The sequence below is a fragment of the Callithrix jacchus genome, chromosome 1 (genome assembly GCF_049354715.1).
Source record: "Callithrix jacchus isolate 240 chromosome 1, calJac240_pri, whole genome shotgun sequence".
NCBI lineage: Eukaryota > Metazoa > Chordata > Mammalia > Primates > Cebidae > Callithrix > Callithrix jacchus.
The window spans coordinates 59606307-59628064 of record NC_133502.1 but is presented as its reverse complement, the minus strand read 5'-3'; the positions used below and the strand labels follow the sequence as shown (position 1 = coordinate 59628064).

Genomic DNA, 21758 nt, shown 5'->3' with positions numbered 1-21758 from the left:
GACCCAGCTGTGAGCACGTGCTGATTTCTAGTCAATGGTGAACTATTTCTAGTTTGTTTCAGGAGAAATAAATAAATGTCTGTCTAATTTGAGTCACTCGTTTAGGAGTTTCTTTGTTACTATTTTGCCTGTGTCTTAACTGATAAAACTAACATGTCTTAGCTTAACATAAATCTTCAAAGAGAGTCACATTTCAAAAAATATCCAGTCTTTCTTGGAATGGCTTTTTATAATTTTCTAAACTTAAGATAGGCATATTTAACTGTAGACCAAAGAGATGCTTCTTAGCCACAGAATGCCCATAAGAGATTCTTCAAAACATACACCTTATTCTACAGCAACTGATTTATTTTTATAATTTGCAAGTTTGTAATTTATTTTTTTAAATGTCATTCATTTTATATTAAACTGAGATTTCTGATCCACTATTCTCAGTTTAAAAAGTACATTTTGTTCTGCATCACATCACAATCAAGCAATTACTTATGCATTCCAATCAATAGGAAGAAAACAAATCAAAGGCATGTATAAGACTTAACAGATGCAGGCAGAATGCAAGGGCAGTTGGAAAAAAATACACTATGTAAACATCTTCAAACTCAAATATACATTGGTTTCATGTGAAAGTTTCACATAGTAGCAACAACAAACAGAATGAACATATAAACAAGAAAATAGGATACCATCTTATAACAGTACCATGAAGAAGCCTTGACTCAGAGTTTGCCAAAAGTACTATCCTGAGATGTTTCAAGACAAACAGCTTTTCACATTTATGTGGTGATTTTCAGAAATAAACACATTTTCACAATTGCTTTTGTTTGAAGAGAGGCTGGTGAAATAACTGAAGCTTGATTTGTAGCTATTTCATACTCTTCTTGTCTAGAGCCTTGTGATGGGAAACAGAGTGGGTTTCAGGAGTTCAGATGTTTTCTGTGTGAACCAGTGAGTACATGGAACCTAAAAGTACAATTTGTCCAGTTAATGGATCTTGAGACAAATGTGGATGTATTGGATGATGGAGATGACTACTGTCATTGGAAATTCCATCTAACATTTCCTGAAGTAGATGACCAATTTAAATCATCCCCCCCCAATTTTTTTTTTAACTGTATTTGCTCAATCATTTGCCAAATGATGTGCTACAGTGTGGGCAGCTGCTGAAGCAACTCTCCAAACTTCCCCCCGGGGAGCCATACTGCGGATGGTTGATGTAGTCCTCCAAACCCATCTGCTCTTGGAATTCCATGCTCTTAATGTTTACTGGATCAGTGTAGCCCATTTAAGTGTAGTCCTTTTGCATCTGGGCCAAAAAATACAATTGCCTTTTGGATTTCTTGAAATGGTTTAACCAGCTCATCTAGAACCCAATTGGTTACACTGCTAATCTCAACTTCACAGCTGTTACAGTGAATAATATAGTTGCTTCCCGAAAGCAAAATATCTTTATACATCATGGATCTCTTTGTAGCTCCAAGCAGTAAGTGTTCCCCTGCCTGAGATCTCAACAGTGCCACCTTATCATCCAATGGTAACTGACAGAAGGCAGGGATATATTAGCTCATTCCACCGAGACTAAGAGCTGCTGTTTCAGAAATTCACAGAAATCACCAACACTTTCATTTTTTTTTTTTTTACATGTATGTCAGTACTTGCTCCAAGGCTTGAGACTGAGATCTGGCAAGACAGAACTTCAGCTTGTGCCAGTGTGTTAATGGGGGGGATATTGCTGCCATCACATGTGCTTCTTCTGGTGGTTGTTCTATTGTATTCATTTTGCACAACTTCATTTTTGATTCCTGCTCTAATGGAATTAGAGACACCTCCTAAATCGATAGTATCTACATTGATTCCTTTTGGCTTTGTTAACAAAACATTCCTGACAAAACCTGCAAGAATAAATGTGACTCTTGCATATGCTGCATCTGATGAAGGCCTTGCACCCACCACAGCTCAGTGTCCCACAGTATTTTCCTGTTGCCTGGACTCACATATAGCACATAGACAGATGACACCATCGTCTGGGTATTCATATTTGTCCTCTCTGGGGCTGAAGTGCCTGCATGGAGCCACTCCAGGAGCTCTGGAGCTGCAGTCACTGTGCTTCAGCCACCTCATCTCCCTGAAGCAGGTGCCCTCCACCCAACCCAGCCATGATATTTAGTGCCACACTTTTGACAATTATTTTTCAATTGATTTACAGATTTAATATAATTCCAATAGAAATCTAAGTGAGCTATCCTGTGCATACTGACAAACTGGTTCAAATGTTTACATGAAAATGCAGGAACTCTAGAATAATCCACAACAAACCGAAGAAAAACAAAGCTGTAGAACTGACACTACCTGATTTCTAGAATTACTGTAAATCTATTATAATTGAGATGCTATGGTTTCGATGCAAGAATAGACATACAGGTTAACAGAAGCAAACCCTTAACTAGAACCACACAAATGTAGTGAACCACACAAATGTAGTGAACTGATCTTTGGCAAAGAAACAAGGCCAATCCAATGGAGAAATGAAAGTCATTTTGCCAAATGTTCAGGAAAAATTAGACATCACCTGCCAAAAAGTAAACCAAGGGATAGATGAAAGATCTCACATCTTTCACAAACAATTACCCAAAATATATCATAGAACTAAATGTAAAACACCACACTACAGCAATCCCAGAGGAAAACCTAGGCAAAATCATGATTTTAGTTTTGCTGAGGTGATGTTAAACGCAACACTGAAGTCACAGTCTATGAAAGAAAAGGAAGTAATGTGAAGGATTATTGAAGCTGAAGTATTCTGCTCTGTGACAGACACTGTAAAGACAATTAAGGGGCTAGTCACACCCTGGTAGAAAAAATAGCAAACACATGGAAGGATTTGTCTGAAAATATACAAAGTACTTTTATAACTCCATAATAATAAATAATACAATTGAGAAATTGACAAAACATATAATCAGACAATTCACAAATTAATATATGCAGATGGCAAACAAGTATATAAAACAGTGCTTCACATCACATGCCATGATGAAATTGCATATTAAAATTGCAATAATAGGATATCACTACTATCTATATGGTGGCTGTAATCCAAAAATCTGTCAATACAAATTTCTGGGAAGAAATCAAAGCAACAGGAAATTTCTTTCACTACTGGTAGGAATGCAAATGGTATAGCCATCTTGGAAGACAGCTTGGTAGTTTCTTACAAAGCTCAATATAGTCTTAACCTAAGATAATTGTGCTCGTAGATATTAGCCAAATTGACTTCAGAACTTATGTTCAAACAATAACGCACACATAAATGCTTGTAGAAGCTTTATTTATAATTACAAAAAACTGCAAGTAACTAAAGTCTACAATAGGGGAAAAAATAACCAGACTCTGCAATGTCCATTCATTGGAATGTTATTCAGTGATCAAAAGAAATAATTTTCATTTCCTTTGCATTTTTGTGATAAGTGTAAATAAAATGAAAAAGTACATTGCTAAATGTATTAGTCCATTTACACACTTCTGATAAAGACATAACCAAGACTGTAATTTATAAAGAAAAAAGATTAAATGGACTCATTCCACATGGCTGAGGAAGCCTCATAATCATGGCAGAAGGCCAAAGGCACATCTTACATGGCAGCAAGACAAGAGAGAATGAGAGAGCCAAGCAAAAGGGAAAAGCCCTTATTAAACATCAGCTCTCATAAGACTTATCACTACCATGAGAACAGTAAGGGGGAAACAATTATCTCTCACTGGATCCCTTCCACAATACACAGGGGTTATGGGAGGTACCATTCAAGATGAGATTTGGATGGGGACAGAGCCAAACCATATCATTCTGCCCGTGGCCCCTCCCAAATCTCATGTCCTCACATTTTGAAATCAATCATGCCTTCCTAACAGTTCCCCCAAATTTTAATTCATTTCAACATTAACTCAAAAGTCCAAATCCAGAGTCTCGACAGAGACAAGGCATTTCCCTTCTACCTATGACCCTGTAAAATCAAAAGCAACTTAGTTACTTCCAAAATACAGTGAGGGTACAGGCATTGGACAAATAACATTCATTCCTAATAAAAGAAATTGGTCAAAAGAAGGGGCTAAAAGCCCCATGCAAGTCCAAAATCTACTGGGGCAGTAAAATATTAATGCTCCAAAATAACTCCTTTGACTCCATGTCTCACATCCAGGCAACATGCATTCCCATGGTCTTGGATAGCTGCACCCCTGTGGTTTTGCAGGATATTGCTCCTCTCCTGGCTCCTTTCAAGCTGACATTGTCTGTGGCTTTTTCAGGCACACAGTGAAAATGGTAGGTGGATATTCCATTCTGGGGTCTGGAGGATGGTTGCCATCATCTCACAGCTCCACTAGGCAATGTCCCTGTGGGGACTCTGTGTGGGGGTTTCAACCCCACATTTCCCTTTAGCACTGCCCTACCAGAGGTTCTCCATGGGAGTCCTGCTCCTGCAGCAAAATGTTGCCTGGACATTCAGGCTTTTCCATACATCCTCTGAAATCTAGGTGAAGTTTCCCAAAACTAAATTATTGACTTCTGTGCAGCCACAGGCTCAACACCACATAGAAACTGCTAAGACTTGGGGATTGCACCCTCTGAAGCCATTACCTGAGCTGGACCTTAGCCTCTTTTAGCCAAGGCTGAAGTGGCTGGGATGCACGGCACCAAGGAGCCACTATGCAGAGCAAGGGGGCCCTGGGCCCAACCCACAAAGACATTTTTTCCTCTTAGGCCTCCAGGTCTGTTATGGGTGGAACTGCTAAAAAAATCTCTGACATACCTTGGAGACATTTTCCCCATTGTGTTGGTGATTAACATTTGGCTTCTTGTTATTTATGCAAATTTCTGCAGCCAGCTTGAATTTCTCCTTAGAAAATGGGTTTTTCCCTTTCTATTGTATTGTCACGCTGAAAATTTTATGAGCTTTTTATGCTCCATTTCTTTTATAAAACTGAATGCTTTAGCAGCATCCAATTCATCTCTTCAATGCCTTGCTGGTTAGAAATTTCTTCAACTATATACCCTAAGTTATCTCCTTTAGGTTCAAAGTTTCACACATCTTTAAAGCAGGGGGAAATGCTACCAGTCTCTTTCCTAAAACATAGCAAGAGTCACCTTTACTCCAATCTGCAACAAATTCCTCGTTTCCATCAGAGATCACCTCAGCCTGAATTTCATTGTCCATATCATTATCAGCATTTTGGTCAAAGCAATTCAACAAGTCTCTAGGAAGTTCCAAACTTTCCCCTATTATCCTGTCTTCTTCAGAGCCCTTCAAATTGTTCCAACCTCTGCCTGTTACCCAGTTCCAAAGTCACTTTCACATTTTGGGGTATCTTTATAGTAGCATCCCACTCCTGGCACCATTTACTGTATTAGACCATTTTCACACTGCTGAGAAAGACATACCTGAGACTGGGTAATTTATAAAGTAAAACAGGTTTAATAGACTTACAGTTCCACATGGCTGGGGAGGCCACACAATCATCATAGAAGGTGAAAGTCACATCTTACTTGGCAGCAGACAAGAGACAGTGAGAGAGTCAAGAAAAGGGGAAATCCCTTATAAAAATATCAGATCTCATGACACTTATTTACTACCACAAGAACAGTATGGGTGAAACAGTCTCCATTATTCAATTATCTCCCACTTAGTCTCTCCCACAACATGTGGGAATTATGGGAGTTACAATTCAAAATGAGATTTGGGTGGGGACACAGCCAAACCATATCACTAAGGGACAGAAGCCAGTCTGGAAATCTTGTGTACTTTGTGATTTCAATTACATGATATTGTGGAAAAAGCAAATCTATAAACAGTTATAAGATTGGTCATTATCAGGGATTATGAGGATGAGAGTAGAAATCAAATAATAAAAATGATCTGTATGGTCTTATAATTGTGAATAATGACACTGTATATTAGACAATACCCTAAAACTTTACATTACAGAAAATAAACAATAATGTGTGCAAATTTTAAAAAATCATTCAGGATACCAGAGATCCCAAGAAGGAATGCAGACTGTAACAATAGAATCTAACTATATGAAACAAATGTATGAAACAACCTTAGTGAAGGATGTGGTAGAAAAAATTGCTGACCTAAGTAACTTAAAAATAAGTGAGATCTATAAGGCCAAATACAAAAGGAACTGCACATAAACACTGTACTATGGGAGGGTGGATAAACAATTCTTATATTTTTATATATATCAGTATAAAATAAAATAAGCATGGAATTGAAAAGAGCAAATGGATGTGACAATGATAAGAACCCTGTTTCTTACTAATGGTGTGGGAGTTTACAGATTAGGACAATGAAAAAGTTAGAATAATTAATGGGGCAATAAATTAAAGTTGAAGACATAAAAAAATTAATGTTAATTTACATACATGTGTCTAGATATAGAAATGTTTATAGATATGAGTAGATACATGTGTTGGCTTATACACTTATATTTTCTTGCTCTGATAGCTGAGAATGAGCAAAAGAAATAATACCCAGTAGCAATAAGGATGAGAAACTTTTAGTTCTTGTTTTTGACTACCATTCTTCATTGAAAGGAACCAGTGCTACTTGGCAAAATTGCTCCTTCTGGACCCAGGGCAGGATATATACAAGATGAGTCTGAACTTAATGGAAAGGCAAAGAAAATATGCATAATCTGATGTGTAATGAGTAAGGAGAATAAAACATCAACTCTAAAAATTTTCAGAGCTTGATTAAACACTGAAAGCAAATATGATTACTTTGAGTGGTGTACACAAATACACAATTAAACACAAAAGCAAAAGCAAGTGTATCCTCACTATAAATAGAAAGTAAATTAATTTGTAGGTAATAGAGAACAACTGAACTTAAAAGTGTGACACCTGGTCATTTTTATAATAATTCTGTAACAAATGTATTTCTGGAGCACTCACTAATCTATCTAATCCGTATTATGGAGAAAGAATAAATAATCATGGACACACTATTTTTGATCTTATGAAGAAATGAACAAATGTATCCAAAGGCCTTTACTAATGGTATCACCCTAAACAGTAGGTACTTGATTAAAAACTACAGGAATCTAAACTCTTATTTAAGTTTGTAGTATTCTAGCTACAAATAAGTGAAAAGACTCTAAGTGATATAGGCCCAAACGTCTCCATTGTTTACAGGTTAAATTTTGGAAATGCATAAGAACAGCTTAAATTTTCTCATCTTCAATCATCCAAACTTAAGAGAAGATTTCTTTTCCATAAATATCCTCATCCAATTAACAGGAATAATTATAAAATGTAAGTACAGTAGACCCCTTCATCACAATTTTGCTTCCCTCAGTTTCAGTCACACAGAGTCAAATATGGTGTGAAAATATTAAATGGAACATTCCAGAATTAAATTGTGTAAGTTTTAAATCGAGCACCATTCTGAGTAGCATGATGAAATCTCATACCCTGGGATGTGAATCCTCTGTTTGTCCAATGCATCCATGGTATAGATGCTACCCGCCCATGAGTCACTTAGTCATCTTAATTATCAGATCAACTGTGGCAGTATCACAGTGCTTGTGCTCAAGTAGTTCCTATTTTACTAATAATGGCCCCAAAGTGCAAGAACAAAGATGCCAGCAATTTGGCTATGCCAAAGAGAGGGCATAAGGTACTGAAAGTACATAAAGTTGAAAGTGAAAGTTCTCAATTAAAAAAAAATGAGAAAGATTGTACTTTTTGGTAAGATGTAGGGTAAAAATAAATCTTCTATTTGTGAAATTGTGAAGGAGGAAAAAAATATGTTCGTTTTGCTGTCACACCTCAAACTGCAAAAGTTACCGCCACAGTGCGTGACAAGCGCTTAGTTAAGATGGAAAAGGCAGTAGATTTGTGGATGGAAGATATGTACAGAAAAGTGTTCTGATTGATGGCAATCAGGTTCATATAATCTGTGGTTTCCTGCATGCAGCGGGGGTCTTGAAACATTCATATCAAGGACAAGGGCTATTCTAATGAGCAAAGAGCTGATAGAAGTTAGAATATTATTCTATAAAATGGCCATTTCTTTCATGAAACAGAAAAGCCCCAAACACAATGCTATTAATTTTATAATGTGATTGGGGTCTGGGGATAATTAACTAACATTAAATATGTATTTTTGTTTTTCTTAGTTATTCATTCTAATGAAAAAATTTTACATATTAGTTTCATGAGCAAATTTTCATATTTGGTGGTTCACTTGTAACAAGAGACTAATTTGATCATTTTTAATAATTTTATAATTTTTATTTTTCTCATTTAATTCACCAAATATGAAAAATATGATATACATTTCATAATCTCTATAGAGACAGAGTTATTTGAATAATTGATAGGATAAATCTATTAAGATACAGGCTATATAGTAATAATTCTAGTTAACAAAAAAGAAAAATTCTTAGCTGAAAGACAAGTTTGAGCAGAAATTCCAGTACTGAGATATATAAAAAGAGAGATAAACACAGGAGAAAAGAGAAAAAGACAGAGAGAAAGAAAGAGACTGAGTGAAGGACAGTGCCAATATAAATTTCCCAGACAGTAATCCACATTTTAGCATAATCTTTAAAAAATCATCAGGATGGCGGGGCGCGGTGGCTCACGCCTGTAATCCCAGCACTTTGGGAGGCCGAGGTGGGTGGATCACAAGGTCGAGAGATTGAGACCATCCTGGTCAACATGGTGAAACCCAGTCTCTACTAAAAATACAAAAAATTAGTTGGGCATGGTGGCACGTGCCTGTAATCCCAGCTACTCAGGAGGCTGAGGCAGGAGAATTGCCTGAACCCAGGAGGCGGAGGTTGCGGTTAGCCGATACGGCGCCATTGCACTCCAGCCTCGGTAACAAGAGCGAAACTCCGTCTCAAAAAAAAAAAAAAAAAAAAAAAAAAAAAATCAGCAGGATTTGATGATTTATCAATCATACATAGATAAATAGATTTATCAATCTATTTATAGGAAATAAACAATGGCAACAACAAACACATACATTATCAATAAGTCAATCTAATTTGATTTCAGCTTTTTATAAAAAATTAAAATAAACTGAAAAATATACTAAAGTTAAAGTACAGCCAAGTTTTCCTCTCTAAAAGCATAAAGAAAAAATTCTTAGCCCTTTATCAGATGAAAAATTTTAAAACCTAGCAGTTGTGATCTTAATTAATGCAAGTGATGAATGAAAGACTTCAGTTAGCAGTAAACAAAAGAAAGAGATGGTCATTTATAATACCACCTCTAGACACTCCAACATCATCTGAGTTATATCAAAAACCAGTAACGTAATTTTCCTGAACATGAAATTGCAAGGAAAAAAAAAAAAGGAGAGCCAATAATTTGACAACAAACCAGCAAAATACATAGAGTTCATGACAACCCACCAATCAAATATATAGAGTCCATAACACTTGCAAAACTCAACTGAGCACTGTAATTCTTCATAATTTTAAAAATTCTCAGACCCAGTTGGAGTACTGCTAGTGGTTGGAATGCCAACTAAAATTCATAAAAAATAAATGTTTGTGTGTTACAGGAATCTAGGTTTGGATAAGACTAAAACAATCAGGAAGTTAACATTATAGACGGCATCATTCAAGAGAATTTCTGGTTATTCGTGGATTATCAGTGGACAGATATACTCAATTGCTTATTCACATATATTACTGAGTGCCTACCATGGAATTATTCTTCGTTCCTACCTAGAGCTCGTTCATCTAGGCACCAGAACATAGTGCTCTCCCACAATTTTCTTTTGTATCTAAACAATGAAATATAATGTCAAAGTTAAATAAAATTTGTTCTTTAAACAAATAATGGTGACATGGATCCAAATGATAAGCAAGTCCCATTATTTGCATCACATCAGATAATTTGATCTTTGATTTTTATAAATCTAACATTGGGGTAATTAATATTTCAAATTTATTTATAGGTCTGTCTTCTCCTTAAAATAATAAACAATATTACATTATAAAGTGCTTTGGCAAACACTAACAAATGATCGCAATCAGAAACAAAAATATCATTTGCCTGGATTTCATGGAAGAAAATGATCTTATAGAGAGTAGTGGCAGTTTTAAGATCATCCAAAGAGTAAGTCAATACTTTGAATAAAATAAAGGGTGTCATGCCTTTAACTCAATGATCCACAGTTCCACAAATCTGGGTTCATTTAATATATTTAACTGAATGGTAGAATGTTTAAAAGTTTTAATATACTTTTTAGAAAAATTACTTAACCTCAATCCTGCACTGGTAGATGGTAGATAGACTACAATAAGGATCATGCTGTATTTAAAGTTTTATATGTTTTTTCTTCACTTAGTATATCAGAAAAGATTTTGCTCATGTTCCAAAAAAAGTTATTCTAAATTTGTTTTTACTGTTGTTTTAAAATTGTTCTTATGAGTGTTCAGTTCTTGTGTCTCTCATTTAAAAAATATCACTAATTACCCGAAGTATGGAGAGAAAATTGTATTACTAAATCCTGGAAGCTTTGATCATAGTATCCATGCTGGAATTATGACATGGCTGTTCTTCAGAAGGTATGGTTTGGTCGAAGGTGGAATTGTAAAGAAATAGAGGCCCCCTATTCACTATGTTCAGTAGGCACCATATCTTGGTCTCAGGATCATTTAGGGGAACACAAAAATGTTTTTATTTTAATTTCCTTAAAACTTGAAAGAAAGAATGAATATATTACTTGCAAATATATAATAATGAATGCAATTTGGATTTTAATCATTTTTATAGCAACATGTTTCCTCCCTCTCTCAGCATCTGGAATAGATGGGACCACAGGTGTACGGCACCATGCCCAGCTATTTATTTATTTATTTATTTATTTATTTATTTATTTATTTATTTATTTATTGTAGAGACAGACCAGAGTCTTGCTATGTTGTCCAGGCTAGTCTCAAACTCCTGGCATGAAGTGACCTTCCTGCCTTGGCCTCCCAAACTGCTGGGATTACAGGTGTGAGTTAACAAATCTTGCCAAAAAATGAAATTGATATTTATTTTATTTAACTTATGGACAAAGGGGTACACAGAAGCAAAAGTGTATAGTGCCCATGAAAGTCATTATTCAACACTTTGGAAGAGGTACAGCCTTGCTTAGAAACACCATCCAAAGCAGAATAAGCAAAGAAATATGTCATATTTTTTCTTTTAATATACTCTAATTTTCTGATAACATATCCCTGTGGCTGAATCTAGCTAGACACATATTCACAAGAAATCCTGGGAAATTTAATTTGCACTGGTAGCATATTAGGGTACAGTTCCTTAGGGAGGCAAGGAATAGATACTGGGACATTACTAGCTCAATCCATTTATGTTGCTGTTTAGCATTAATATAATCATTTCTGCATATTTATATGCAAATAAAATTATCTTTCATCCCGCCATCTAACATGAAATGACTATTCAACATATAAAGACAGTCACATCTTCTTCAGAAAGAGAAGACATATGTTCTCAATTAATTATTGACCATTTTAAAGTTCAGGATCTCCAGGTGGTAATCAGACTTTTCATCAGATAAGAAAATGTCCCTCTAATATTTATATAATAAATAGTAGAGATGGGTAACACTTTGGCTAATGAGGAGGATGGCATGACAGAACAACTCTAATAATAACTAGAACATTTAATAATAAATTAATTATATTTTTAAGTCATTAAAGACAACTTTTAAACCCTGTCACTGAGTAATTTTGTACATGGGTCAAATGAACAAGGAATTGAGGAAGCTGAGCATGAAAAAGAAATAATATCCCTAGGATGTGTCATTTTGTCCACTTGATCATTGAAAGTCTCCTTGGTAGTAGATGAGAAGTTACATGAAAATTAGATATACTTGGCCGGGAGCAGTGGCTTACACCTGTAATCCCACCACTTTGGGAGGCTGAGGTGGGCAGATCACAAGATCAGGAGATCAAGACCATCCTAGCCAACATGGTGAAGCCCCATCTCTACTAAAAATACAAAAATTAGCTGGGTATGGTGGTGCATGCTGTAATCCCAGGTACTCATGAGGCTGAGGCAGAAGAATTGCTTGAACTAGGGAGTTGGAGGTTGCAGTGAACTGAGATCATGCCACTGCACTCCAGCCTGGTGGGAGAGTGAGACAATGTCTCAAAAAACAAAAACAAAAAAAAACCAGATATCCTCACGTCCTGTGCTTATGCTTATGATTCCATGCGCATAACTTCCCCAGAGCTCCATGTGACAGATATGTTAATCTTGTTCTTTCCTAATCTCTAATCTAGGAAATATAGATCTTTATCTCAGTTGACTTCTTTAGCACAAAGAAGACAATCAGATGTACTTCTTGAAAATTTACCAATATTGCAATTTCAATTTCTTTCTGAGCTAACTCTGAGTTGGGCCATAATGCAACAGCCATCTGCTTCCAGGTGGAAGAAACATATCATGTAGAACTAGATGTAAATCAAGTTTTATCTTTACTTTATTCTATAGATTTAGGGGGTACAAATGTAGTTTTGCCACGTTGATATAGGGTGTGATGGTGAAATCTGGACTTTTAGTGTAACCATCACCCATATACTTTTTCTTTCCTTTTTCCTTTAATTGGTCATACATAAGGTAGTCACACATCTGGTTTGTGTATTGCTATTGTTAAAATGTAGTGACTTATAACTTTAAATTATCTTTACACTCTGACATTTGGGTCATCTAAGTCAATGCTTTTTCAAATCTTACAGGCATATTAGTTATGTGATTACTTTATTAAAATACAGATTCTGGTCCATAAATTCTGTGATGGGCCCTCAAATTCTGCATTTCTAACAACCTTTCAGGAGAGGCTGAGGCAGCTGGTCCGTGGCCAAACTCTGAGAAGTGAAGATTTAGAAAAAATTCCATGTCTTGTTTACCAAAACACCATCAATGTAGGGGACATGTAGGAAGTCTATTTATGAAAATCTTTGCTAACTACATGCGAAAAGAGACATGGCCCTGATATAAGACAAAGGAGTTATACTGTTCATAAAAGAACACTAACAGTAATTTTGTGGAAACACCCTGGCAGGTTAAAAAACAACAACAAAAAAAACAAGCAAACAAACAAAATTTGCTCAAGGAGATTCCAGAAGCTAGGTAAAATAATGATGTACTACTTTAATGTCTACCAGGTTGGGTTTAAAATAATTCCATAGGCATTCTCTAGTATCCACCCTTCTCATTTCAAATTTAGAGTTTTGGCAGAAAATATTGTTTTCAAAGCTAACATTTTGCAATTCCTACAATAGCAGGAATCTACAATTCCTAGATTCATGGATTAGGACCTCTTGCTAAGTTTTTACATCTATATTTATTTACTGGGACAAGAAACAGGAGCTCTCCAGAGAAGATAATGGAACTTGTATTTACTCATGAAACAACTTAGCAGTGCCAGCTTCCCATACGCAGATTTCTCATGAGGCAATGTAATGAAGGCCAGATGTGCTTGTGTGCGCAGGAGGGTTAGCATCATGGGGAGCAACACTGAAATTCGGACCCAGAGTTTACGTAGGGCAGCTGCCCAAATGTCCATCATCCCTTTCAGGGAGACAGAGAGGGTAAAATAAGCAAACAAATAAACAAATCTTGATTCAAAATGTAAATAAATTCTCTCTGTGAGGAGAATAAATAATGTTTAAAAAAATTGAATTTCAAAACTGAAAACTGAAAAAAGCTGACATAAAAATTCACTGGATGGGATCAATTGAATAATGAAGATAACAAAGAAATAAGTCATTAAGCTTTAAGATAGAACAGAAATTATCCTACCTAAAAAACAGAGAGAGAAAAAAATATTTTAAAACATAAACAGAGCCTTGGAAAAAGTGGAACAGTATTAGAAGGGCCTACAAGTCTGGTCATTTGATTACCACAAGGAAAGAAAAAAAAAAAAACTAGTAATGAAAAAAAAGTTGTGGAAATAATGGGTGAAAACTAAAATTTATGAGTGGAAGGAGCTAAGACCTTTTTGGAACCCTCAGGTAACAAAGACACAAGAGAATGCATTCTTCATTGACTGACCTAAACTGACAGATAAATACAAACTGCAATGTCTTTTTTCTGAACTTACTTAAGCCTAGTTATTTTTTGAGGACTTAAAATGATCAATTCCTTAAATGCACTTTTCTGGAATTTTGACTATCTTTGATCAAGCAATAACTAAAAATTTTCTAATGCAATCTTGTCCAACCTGCTGCTCGTAGGTCACATGCAGCCCAGGATAGCTTTCAGTGCTAACCAAAGCGAATTTGTAAACATTCTTAAAACATTATGAGACTTTTTTGTGATTTTTTTTTCCAGCTCATCAGCTATCATTAGTGTTAGTGTATTTTATGTGTGTACCAAGAAAAGTATTCTTCTTCCCATATGGCCCAGGGAAGCCAAAAGATTGAACATCCTTGGCTTAGTAGAGTACCTTCCTTGCCCTAATATCATATCCTATTTCCTGGTTCTCATTCCAATTCTTTGTTTCCCCTTCCTATTTTAATTAATAAACATATTTGCTTATTTCCAGAAAAATAAACTTTTGCATCTGATTTTATGAAGGGATTGACCTTTCTTTCCTTCCCTCCTTCCCTCCCTCCCTCCCTCCCTCCCTTTCTTTTTTTTTTTTTGGCAGTCTTGCTCTGTCACCCAGGCTGGAGTTCACTGGCAGGATCTTGGGTTATTGCAATGTGCACCTCGTGAGTTCAAGCAATTCTCTCTGCCTCCTGAGCTCCTGAATAGCTGGGACTACACTACTTTTAATTGCAAAAAACACAAATACAATCTAAAATAATATTGGTAATTACTGGTATGAATTTTCTTCCATATGCTGGACTAGCTATATTCTAAAATTTTTAATATGTTTTAATTTTCATCTTCATAATATTTTGCAATTTCATTTTTTGACTTCTTTGACTTGTAGCTCATTTAAAAATATCTTTTCCTTTGTGTTCTGAGTCTACTTCTATGTACTGTATTTTTTTTATCTTAAAGAGTGTATTTTCCTGCTTCTTTGCATGTCTTTGCATTTTTATTGGGTGTCAAACATTAAAATTTATAATTGTTGGGTGCTGCTCTTGTTACCCAGGCTGGAGTGCAATGGCACGATCTCGGCTCACCGCAACCTCTGCCTCCTGGATTCAGGCAAGTCTCCTGCCTCAGCCTCCTGAGTAGCTGGGATTCCAGGGCGCTGGTTATTTTTATATATCTTTAAATATTCTCAAGATTTGTTCTGGGATTTAGTTAAGCTACTTAGAAACTGATCTTTGAAAGATTAGCTTTTACTTTTTATAAGATTGGATCAGAACAGTTTTTAGTCACGACTGCTTTTTCCTCATCACTGAGGCAATAACATACTGAACACGTCAACCAGCACCTCACGTATTATGAGTTTTTTCCGCTCTGTCTGGTGGGAACACAAACTATTTTAGGCTATGTGTCAACTCCTGGATTGTTTTTCTCTGCTAATGTCTGGTCAGTTATTGCCCAGATTCAGATTTTATCCTCACATGAATTATATCATCAGTATTCAGCTGAAGACTCAAGAGAAACCCAAGCAGATCTCTAAAACTCTTCCTACTGTAGCTCTCTCTTCTTTACTCTGCCTTAATAATTCTAGCGACCTTGGCCTCTACTGTTTCGGTAATTTGTCTCCTTAGGATAACTTAATAACAGGTAGATTCTGTTTTTTTGTCCCTCTACCTCTTTGTTGAAACCGACAAAGTCTCCTCAGATAGTAAGCTCATTCAATAATGGGGTTGTCTTACCTGTTTTTATTAACCTGGAGATCACTGTCTTGTGCTGATTGTTTTCAAATATTGGAAAAGTTGTTTCTAATTCAAAGCTTGATTTTAGTCAAGCAGTATAAACAGTTTATTGATACAATGTTGTATATGCAATTAATCTTAAAATAGGAAAAACCTTGTGTGTCCATTTTTTGTTTGTTAACAAGGAAGAATACCACCCAACTTGCCTGGCTTGGATGTATTAACAAAAAATACCCAAAACTTACTGAAGAGCCTATTGAAATACTGTTTCTTTTCCAACTATATATCTACAACAGGCAATAATTTCCCCATACTTCAACTAAAACAATGTATCTCAGCAAGTTGAATCTAGAGGCAGAAATATCTTTATGAAGCCACATATTTTAAAAATGTTTGAAAAAAATATAAAAGAATTTCACTCTTACAACAATTTGGTGATGAAAAATATATTTTTCAATCTATCAGTTCTATCAACATAGGAGATTATTATTTTGCTAATAAATTCCTAAATAAACACTTTGAAATATTACATTTTAATTTCTTATAAGGTAAATGTTAATATATTTAACCCAAATAAGGCAGCCTAAACAGCATCTATTTAGCATTTCCAATTATTTAAAGAAGTTAAATATCTCTGCAATCAAAATTTTGAGAATTGCTGAGCTATTTAATTTTCTTGCATTTAATTATCATTTGAAGCAAAGTTATAGCAATAATTTTCTCTGCACTATTTCTGTTTTTTCCAGTGTAAATTTATTAAACAGTACTTTAAATTGTATATCCTTATTTTAGCCCCATATTTGACAATGTTTATTCATTCTTTTACTCAATAACTCAACCAATACCCAAAAAATTAGGGACCTAATGACATTTGTGTGCTTTCTTCTTTGGGCCACTCAATTTCCTTCTTGTCAATTAGGATGTGTGCATGAGGTATGAGGATGTGGTGAGGGGACTGAACATTCATTCATACCTATCCTCCAAAACTCAAGATTCTGCTTAGGTTTCAGTTGTCAGTTATAGAGATCTATATAGGACATCCAACTACAGCACTATCTGTTTCTGAGATTTATAGTTAATCATTATAAAGGGGAAATCCACTCACAGAAAAATGCTCAGGGGCCTTCACTAATCCCTACACATCTTAAAAGATCTGGCAGTAGACTGTCGAACCATGGCTCTATTCTCATTTTCAGGAGCATTGCAATTTATCACTCCCTTAGCTGTACTTCTGCAGCAAAGCAATGTGTAAATTTCACCTTGGAGGAATTAGCTGAGCTGCTTTCTGTGCATTTGTAATGTGTGTATGTATTCCAACTCTACTATTTTTTTTATTATTATGAATCATGAGCAGTCAGTTGTTACTTCATTTCCTAGACTTCTACAGCTTCCACTCAAAAAAGACCTTTAAAAGTTAGCTAAAAAAGGCTGTAGGTCTCCCAGGACAATAAATTTCTACCTGTTATCTGATTTGTTACTATGTTAAAATCTTTTCCTGACAGCCTAAAGCACTGTATAGGAATTTTTGTCCTTTTATAAAGGTCTTCTATCAGAATAAAGGTTTATACAGTGTTTTAATTTAAAATCTAGCAAAACTTTATGCCATCTAAAAGTAAAATTATTTAGCTTGATATTAAATTTTTATAATGTGATTGCGCATTATAAAATCACTTTTGTCTCTGTACTTTTGGTAAAATCTGGCCTAATTTACTATTATTGGAGAAAGAAAAAATATAGTTATTACGCTTGGTTTTGTCATTACTATTACAATCTTATATTAGAAATTCACACAAAGATGTTATTCACTATGTATTTGCTAAATGAACTAAAAACTATTTTCTCACGGTAAAGAAGTATGACTGTAAAAACGCAAATCAAATAATCTTTAATTTCCTAAATGCATATTAATACATCTACAGTGAGTAATAATAAAATGTTAATAAATTATTACTAAATATATTTTATAATCAGTTTTTTTCCATGTGACTGCCTTCACAGGTTGCTGTTTGTGTGCGTAGGTGTGGGAGGGGAGTAGTTATCTATTTACTTTATTAACTCACTTTAGTCATAAACACACTGGGAAAGAGGACAAGGATTAAAGTATTAAAAACACTGAAACTTTTCTATCAATAACCAAAGTGTATTATACATGTAGGTGGATAGGTGTTTTTGAGTAATAAACTGTTTAATAAATTTTAATTTTATTTTAATTTCTTAAATATATGTTTGAAGATTCCATATACAGGTTGAATAAAACAATTGCTCACTTTCAGAGTTTCAAACTTTTTATACCTTTAGAATCAAAACGTTTAAAATGTTTTGATTATATTTACTTGTTTTAGAAAATGGTAAGAGCACATAAAAACATTTGAATATAATAAATCATTTGTCTATTATGAAAAAATTGTATTATTTTTTCAAACAAAAATATTCATGAACATAATGAATAGCATCCTGGACAAAATGGCAGTCTAGATGACATAAAAACTTTCCCAAAGCAAATAACTACTAAAATACAATAAATGCATGTTTAAATACACAGATATGAAATAAAGGAATTTCTAGGGACCATTGACAAAGAAAAAGTATAATTGAGAGAAGTAACATATGTACAATCACATATAATACAATTTTCATAAAACAAGAATCGATGAGGGAGGCATGTGCAAATGACAATAATTTTGAATTCCCTGAATGGATGAAAGACAAGAATTCTCAGACACAAGTAAAAGGTACCTTGATCAAAGTAAATAAAATATAACCCATAAAAAACATGTAATTAGATGGATCTAAAAAACCCTCCCCCAAAACCTTAAGTAACTATATACTACTAATCAAATTTCAACAAAAGAAAAAAAAACTATCAGATTATTTTGATACAATGATAGAGGCAGGAGGCTGAGAAATTCTAGACAGACAAAGGTGGGTAGCTCATCTTCAAGCCAAAAAACTTGAAATCTGTGGCCCAATGTGACAATTTCTATTCCTGTTTTCCCTCTTGAATGTTGCCTTTTTCTAAACTACCCATGACCCATCCCACACCCTGGTCCCATACCTATGAAGACCTCAGACTCAGTTGGAGAGAAGTAGAGAAAGGACTGGACATCAGAGAGAAGCACATTGACTTCAGAGGGAAAGCTCTTCTGCTTGACTTTGAAGAAAAGTATGGCAGATATGACTGGACTTGAGGGGAAGATTACCTGCCTGTTCTGACTCCTTTTCCAGCTCTTCCCTCTGAGAACCACTTTCACTGTTCAATAAAATCCTCCTCATTTACCGTCCTTCAATTTGTTTGTGTGATCTCATTTTTCCTGGACACTGGACAAGAGCTCAGGAGTCACAAGTGCATATAACCACCAAAAAAGGCTGACATACTAGCCTTCAGTTCAAGATGGCTTCACCAGGGAATTTTATGAAATGCTTTATAAATAAATACGACCAATAGTGCACAAAATGAGAGTAAGAGGAAATACTTTCCAACACATTCGTAAGGTCAAAGTTGTTTTCTGCCAAAATCAAAGATCTTTCAAATAGAAATGCAATATATCAACATCCCTTATGAACACACAAAATTCTCTGTGCTTTGCCTATTGATTCCTCTTCTCTCAGCCTCACCCTGGCAACCACTGATCTGTTTACTGTCTCTGTAGTTGTGCATTTATGCAGAATGCGAGATAGTTGAGTTCATACAATAGGTAGTCTTTTTATGTGCTTCTCTTACTTAGTAATATTGCATTTATCATTTTGCCATGTCTTTTCAGAGATAGATAGCTTGTTTCTTTTTAGTGCTGAGTAATATTCCATTTACTCTACATATCGCAGTTTATTTATTCACCTAACAAAAGACAACTTGGTTGCTACCAAGTTGCTGTAAAAAACAAAAAGGAAAAAAGAGATAGAGGGAAAAATTTTTGTATATCCAGTTCATAAATATTTAGGAGGTCAAAAGAAGCAATTGCCTAATTTGGCCAAATACCTGTTTTGTAAGACTTGTAAGCTAAGAATGTTTTAACATTTTTAAATTAGAAAAAAAGATATCAAAAGCATATTTCTTAATACATAAAAAGCACATAAAATATTAATTTTAGTTTCCATAAATATAAGTTTATTGGAGAAAAGCTGTGCTTATTCATGTTCATATTGTTTATGATTGCTTTCAGGTTGCAAGGGCAGTATTTGCAAAGAGATCAAATGACTTGCACATGCTAAAATATTTTACTACCTGCCTTTTTACAGAAAAGTTTGCCAAATATTTGTATCAATACCTGAAATGTGTGTGTGTGTGTGTGTGTGTGTGTGTGTGTGTATGTTTATACATTGTAGGGTTAACTGGCTTAAATTCAATGTTGTTGTGTCTCAGTGAATAGGGAGGCTCAAGGAGAGGAAAACAGATGGGATACAGGGGGAAGATGGGTCAGTGTGTCAGTCAGAACACACTCATCATTTATTAGTTACATCTGTTGTCTTCTTATATGGGTGCAGTTTTTGGTACCATAAAGCAATTTTAACAATAATAGTTAGTGTTACTAATCATATATTGCCGTAACAGATAAAATAATAGAATAATTTTTAAATGCTTAAAATATTATTAGGAATTACAAAAATGTGACACAGAGACAAGAAGTGAGCACATGCTACTGGTAAATGGTGTTGAGGGATTTCTCTTCCTGGGTCTGCAAGGGACGTGGTTTCAAAGGCAGGAGTTTCCCGGCTCCACACCTCCATCTGGAACCAGAGGTGTTTCAAATGTAAAGTTCTTTGTCTGGGTTTCCTGCACACAGGCTAGGTTCCAAAATACCCACCAAAAGCTCTGGTAGGAGGGGGCTTTCTAACGAGTTGTAGACCAAGCAGACAATCCAGTATCAGAGTCAAAGATCAATCACTCCAGAGGAAGTTTGAAAGAACTCCTCTCATTGGATGAGAACATGAATGGGAGGGAATAACTCAAGGGTTAAAACTCCAGCTGCTCCTGCCTATACAGATTCCTTCTCTGGGTCCCCTCCCCAGACGGCGTGTGAGCTGTCTTTCTTTCTCTCTCTGTCTAATAAATCACTTTTCCACAAAACTCGTTGTGTCCACAATATTTATTCAAACGGCAAACTAACCACACCTCCAGGGCACCTTTCTCCATTCTTCAGGGTTAGCAAGGTCAAGAATCTCTTCAAACTGGGAGCTGATTAGGCTCCCTGCCTTACAGTGTCAACAGACTTGTTCAATGCAAGGTTGCCACAAACCTTCCATTTGTAAAACAAGAAAAAAGCAAACAAACAACAATGAAATATAGAGTATGGAAAGCACAATAAATTTAAGTTCAATAATATGATGTACAAAATGAGATATGCCCATCTATATGGATTCATATGTATGTGTTTTTTCAAATAAAATAACCATTGCATATGCCTAAAGCCAGAGCAAATTTCTATCCTCTCTTCCTTATCCAGAGGAAATTGTTAGCCTAACATTAATGTTCATAATTATTAAATATATATCTTTGCTATATTATGTATGTTTTTTCCCACAAAATATTCTCTTGTTTCATACATTATAACCTTTTAAATTTCTAATATATTATTATTTATTCCATAAATATAAGAATAAATAGCATACATATATTCACAGAATTATTTGCTCTACATCCATTAATATATGTAAAGTTTTTTACATTTTCCAACTAAAATACTTAAAACACTAGAAAAGATTAGAACTGCTTTTACTCTATTCCATACATTTTGGTAAATTGTGTATCTATATTTATTTACCTCATGACACTTTTAAATTTTCTTTCTTTTTCTTTTTTTTTTTTTTTTTTTTGAGACAGAGTTTTGCTCCTGTTACCCAGGCTGAAGTTCAATGGCTCGATCTCGGCTCACAGCAACCTCCGTCTCCTGTGTTCAGGCAATTCTTCTGCCTCAGCCTCCCTTAAATTTTCTTTTTAAATTTCT

General features: G+C 35.0%; 1 pseudogene; it reads right to left on the bottom strand.

The window, feature by feature from the left end:
• Positions 1 to 805: 805 nt before the first annotated feature.
• LOC100399364 (hepatocyte nuclear factor 4-gamma pseudogene) lies at positions 806 to 19089 on the bottom strand (annotated as a pseudogene).
• Positions 19090 to 21758: the final 2669 nt, after the last annotated feature.